Source organism: Cydia fagiglandana, chromosome 1, assembly GCF_963556715.1.
Source record: "Cydia fagiglandana chromosome 1, ilCydFagi1.1, whole genome shotgun sequence".
Classification (NCBI taxonomy): Eukaryota; Metazoa; Arthropoda; class Insecta; order Lepidoptera; family Tortricidae; genus Cydia; species Cydia fagiglandana.
In genome coordinates, this window is record NC_085932.1 from 21,110,513 (window position 1) to 21,116,512 (window position 6,000).

Consider the following 6,000-nt stretch of genomic DNA (forward strand, 5'->3'; position numbering starts at 1 on the left):
AAAAGGGGTTGAAAATTTTAATCCATTACAAATGCTTTGAAACTTCTTAGAAAGGCATAATAGCCGATTACAAAAAAAAGGGATTGCAACGTTTTTGGAAATTCAACCCCTAAGGGGGTTAAAAAGGGGATGAAAGTTCGTCTTCGGGTGCAAATTTTATTTTAAGCTAGGAACTTGAAACTTTGTAAAAAAGTATCAAATTCAAATACAAGAAAACTAATTTCAGCGTTTTAGAAAATTCATCCCCCAGGGTGGTGAAAAAGGGGTTGAAAGTTTGTATGGATATCAAAAATTCTTTTGAGCACGGGACTTGAATATTTGTATTTGGGGATATTATTAGAAGACAATGAAAGGAATTTCAGCGTTTTGTAAAATCCATCCCCTCCCCGGGGTAAAAAGGGGATGAAAGTTTGTATGCGGTTAGTTTTCTTTTGAGCAATGAATTTGAAACTTCGTTAAAAGATATATTATTAAAATATAAGAAAACTAATTTCAGCGCTTTTGAAAATTCATCCCCTAATGTGGTGAAAACGAGGTTGAAAATTTGTATGGATATCAAACATTTTTTCGAGTGTGGGACTTGAATCTTTGTATTTGGGGATATTATTAGAAGACAATAAAAGTAATTTCAGCGTTTTGTAAAATTCATCCCCTAACAGGGTTAAAAAGGGGATGAAAGTTTGTATGGGGTTAAAGTTTTCTTTTAAGCTAGGAATTTTAAACTTCGTTAAAAGATATATTATTAAAATACAAGAAAACTAATTTCAGCGTTTTTGAAAATTCATCCCCTAAGGTGGTGAAAACGAGGTTGAAAGTTTGCATGGATATCAAACATTTTTTCGAGCGCGGGACTTGAATCTTTGTATTTGGGAATACGATTAGAAGACAATAAAAGTAATTTCAGCGTTTTGTAAAATGTATCCCCTAACAGGGTTAAAATGGGTTTCAAAGTTTGAATCCATTACAAATGCTTTGAAACTTCTTAGAAAGGCATAATAGCCTATTACAAAAAAAAGTAATTGCAACGTTTTTGGAAAGTCAACCCCTAAGGGGGTTAAAAAGGGGATGAAAGTGCGTCTTGGGGTGTAAATTTAATTTTAAGCTAGGAACATGAACTTTTTGCAAAAAAAGGTATTAAATAAAAAACATGAAAACTAATTAATGTATTTTTGAAAATCATCCCCCAAGGTGGTGAGAAAGGGGTTGAAAGTTTGTATGGTGATCAGATATTTTGTGAGTGCGGAACTTGAATCTTTGTATAAGGGCCTATTACTATAGGTACCTATTATGAGAATACAAAAAAAGTAATTTCTGCAACCAACATCAAAATCCACTTGACTTAAAACTTCATACAACGTGCTAAAAAAGAAAAGTACTTAATTTCAACATTGCTTGGACATGAAAATTATAGGTACTAAAGATGTAAAATTTTGAAGATAAGATTCCACGCGGACGAAGTCGCGGGCAACAGCTAGTCTCCATATATTTTGAACTTATATGTAATACACTAATTTAGTATGACGCTTTGAACGCGAAAGTCAATTACTTATTACTTCATGTCGTAAAACTGGCGTCGTTTTCCCCCTGAACTCTTCACCTGTTCTGGTAGAATAGGCAGTTCAAGTGATCTTGCCACTGATTTTAACCAGCCCAGCCGTTAAATCAGTTTGACCCCCAATAGGGGCATTCTGGGCACTGTCACCAAGTTTCGCGTCACTCTGGACGCCTGTAATCTCGCAATTCGACAGAGTCACGGCCCATAATCGGTTCACGTGCGCGTTGCCAATCTTTGTGCAACTGATGTTCCGCAAGCCTCGGATCCTGAGAGCAAATTTGTGAAATTTTGCATTACTTTTCAATATTAAATTAGTTTATGCACTTAGTGGTGGTAGCGGGCGGTGGTGGCCGAGTAGATATGACGCCCGACTTTCAATCCGGAGGTCGCGGGTTCAAATCTTGGCTCGTACCAATGAGTTTTTCGGAACTTATACTGTACGAAATATAATTTGATATTTACCACTAGCTTTTCGGTGAAGGAAAACATCGTGAGGAACCCTGCATACATCTGCGAAGAAATTCAAAGGTGTATGTGAAGTCCCCAATCCGCATTGGGCTAGCGTGGGGACTATAGCCCAAGCCCTCTCGCGCATGAGAGGAGGCCTGTGCCCAGCAGTGGGACGTATATAGGCTGAATTATTATATTATTATTATGCACTTAGTAAGTTAGCAACAATGCACTCTAATGCTGTTGCAGTTGCCATCCGAATGTCTAGCGATGTCCCGTTCTCGAAATTTTCAAGAGAACAGAGAAATCTATCGGAAACGTTCTCGGAAGATTCTCGGAAATGTTCTCTGAGAGCTTTATTCTTTTGTCGAAAAAGCAATGTATTCTTTTATTTAATCGCTTAGTGTAGGAGATGAGACAATACAAATACCATGGAAGCTTAAAGGCAAATACTTGGCACCGTTCATAGCAATATAAAAAATAATACTAATTGACAAAAAAAAACCAGGAGTATAACAACAAAAAAATGCCCAAGCAAGTTATTTGAAGCAAAAGGTAAAAACTTAACAAAAGTAAATATGTCATTCCATTAAAATTATTAAGATTGTTCATAACTTAAGTAATAAGAGAACATTCTCAAGAAAGTTGTAAATTTCTTCGGAAAGGAATTCTCAGAAACGAGATCGGTCTCATGGGCACATCACTACGAATGTCACCTTTACTTTGAATCCAGGATCTCCGTTTTAGAAGCGCTAACCGCTCTACTACCAGCGTTTCTTGAGTGAAATGTTAATTATTAAGTAGGTCATTACTCTCATCAATAAACAGGTACATATATTATGCCTGATGGTGTTAGCTCTGAAGCGGGCAACAAGTCTTAGCTCGAAGAACATGTCTTGTAAACTTTTTGAAAGTCAACCAAAAGCAACGCGAATTTAGTTGCCAAACTTCCCAACTTTTACGTTCACAAAGGGGTTGACATTGACCACTTATCAATATGGTTCACCGACCAAGTTATCTGCAAATCGGATATTGATTGTTACTTAATTATCTCTTTCGTAATACGTCTTAACCACGTTCCTTTTGTTTCTATAGTTGTTTATTTTTTGCAATCATCTCTGGTAGGTAAATCATAATCAACTTTTTTGGACATATCCTCGCAAGCCGTGCACGTATCTCCAATTTAACAGTTAATATAGATGGCGCTGTACGACTTGTTACATTATGCGGTAAATAAGGTTGTCAAAAACTATTAAGTTACTATGCATACAGCGCCATCTACTTTAGCAGAAAAACTCAGGGCATATCTTGTGGGGTTAAAACTGTCATAATTATCAAAATGATATCGTGCGTCACACTTGTTCTTGTTTGCCTGTCACGTTCAAGCAAGCGCGAAACGTAAAATATGATATTAATGAGGTAGTTATCTACTTAATATTCTGAGGGCATCCGCTAGCTGGCGCGGTTTCATGGAGTGGGTGAAAAATAGTATGAGCAAAATGACTGACGCGTGCGACTGATTTTACCTACAAACAATGGCACCCGCGTGCGTGCATCCCCGCTCCGCGCCATCTAGCGGACGCCCTAAAGCTTGAGATAATGTTTAGGCGCACGTAGATTTTTTAACACCAAAGTACGTGGGACTAGCGTAGAGTAAACTAGGAACATAGCCAGGCTACTCAGAATCCTATTTTAGGTACATTAGGACTTCTGGCCGAAGGGTGTGGTGTTTCGGCGGTTCCGTGGGCATCTGCCAAATCCTACGCCGGAACATGCGACACAACTGAAAACCGCCGTGTCGCCGAAATAACTATTTAGCTTGTAAGATTTTACTATTGTCAGGCGTGGCTCACTCCGCGATTTCGTCGCTTTGTTACAGGTCATCCGTGTAAAAGTACATCCGTTCGACCCCAATTTTGGGGTTTGCCATAAGCCGCGCGTGGCGCTGTCGCCACCTAGCGGCCATATCTGTGCTGATCGTGACAGACGCGTTTTGTTAGAGAGTGAGGCTTGTGTACCTAGTACTATTATTTATTCTGTGCTATTGTATGTATGTTACTTTGTAAGGTATGTATCTATGGGCCTTAGTTGCCTGATAATAAATGATATTTGATTAGTTGCAACGTTGTTCCGATAGGTGCTTCTGTCATTACCTAACTCGTTGCGTACCGATTGGAACCATAGCGGAAGCCTGCTGAAAAAAGATGATGCGGACGCTTTTTAGACGGCAAAATGAAATAAACTGTTATTAGATCTCGTTACTTGTTCCACTTCTTGATTTAGTCATCTCAGAGTTACTATAAGTATTGTTCGTTGTTTCTAGTCAGGCTGTTAGTAACAGACTGTTACTCAGATTGCATTAGATAATTAACTAAAGCCTGGCCAGGAATATGTAATCGCGCGCCATGTTGCGAAATTTCACTGGAACTACTTTTTTCATACTTACCCTGACCCATAAGGATAACAACGCCCTCTTGATACTGATCATATATTTCTGGTTTGGCTTTAAGGGGCCCACTGATTAACAGTCCGCCGGACGGTATCGGCCTGTCAGTTAGAACAAAATATTGATAGTTCCGAACAACTGACAGGCCGATACCGTCCGGCGGACTGTTAATCAGTGGGCGCCGTTAGAATACAGTAATGCGCGCAGAGAAGATGGCCGATGGGGTCGAAAAGTGCTCGAGTGGAGACCACGGACAAGCAAACGCAGCGTAGGACGTCCACCCACAAGATGGACGGACGACCTTGTTAAAGCCGCCGGAAGACGCTGGATGCGGGTGGCTTCCAACCGGTACGAATGGAGGTCCAAGGGGGAGGCCTATGTTCAGCAGTGGACGTCTTATGGCTGAGATGATGATGAATGCGGAAGGCAGAAGTGCTAAACTCTAGGCCAGATAATGATCCGATCCGAGTCTCAAACGGATACAGATATGCTTGCTGTGAGTCCCTTTCCCGAAAGATAGAAGTTGGTACTGCTGCTGGTATGTCTCTAACTCTACGGAACACCTCTACCTATTGCTGCTTCCTGGCTTCTATAGCAAATTCGAATCCGCAAAACAAATACAGTCGAGAACAATAAAAACGGATCTGTTTGTATAAAAAAATACATACTAAGTCACCCGTTCATTAGGTTAGCCATATTCGAACTTTTTTTATGAGGATTAGGTACAAAGGCTCGGATGGCAAGAGGCAGATATCTCAAAATACGAATTGGATCCAACATAAAAAAAACAACTTGTAGCTACATAAACAAAATAATAGGATGTAGGAAGTAAGAAAATACAAAATTAATGATTACAAAATCTAACTTTATTACAAAAACTCATAAATCGTCCTGACAGACAAAAACCTAGCCCATAATGGACAGATGGACTGTAAATTCATAAGATTTGGTGCAATTGACAAGCAATACCTACAAATATATTATACACCTTGCCATTTTAAATTCTGTATACAGAGAAAAGTGAACTTAATAGCCGTGCAAAGACAAATAATTTTAGAAAATTTTAATTAAGAGTTATTTCATTACCTACATGAATTCCACATGATGTTATAAGTATCCATATCTAGGTATAATCTAGACGTGGTGGGATAGAAAAAACTACTTTTAAATTCTGTCTTTGCAAGTCTATTAGATTAAATGTCTGTTTCATTTGATTTTTGCGACTATTATATTTAAAAGAGCCGTCTTTATCTATGTGATATAAAACAGTAAACAACAAACTGCCTCAGCATGGATCAATAGTTTTAGATAGAGTAAAAAATTACAACTTTTTGCAATGCTGTAAATAAACACTTGATATGAATCTTATGATTCTCATAATGATGATCATAGGCCGAAATGTATGCAGGTACCTACACAAGAAATATGACATATACAGGTGCCTAGACTAGAGTTCAGGGACCGACAAACACGCATGGCAAAAGTCACTCTCGTTACCTGTCAACGTTTTTTTTTAAATAAACGAACTAAATAAATGTTACTCTTAATA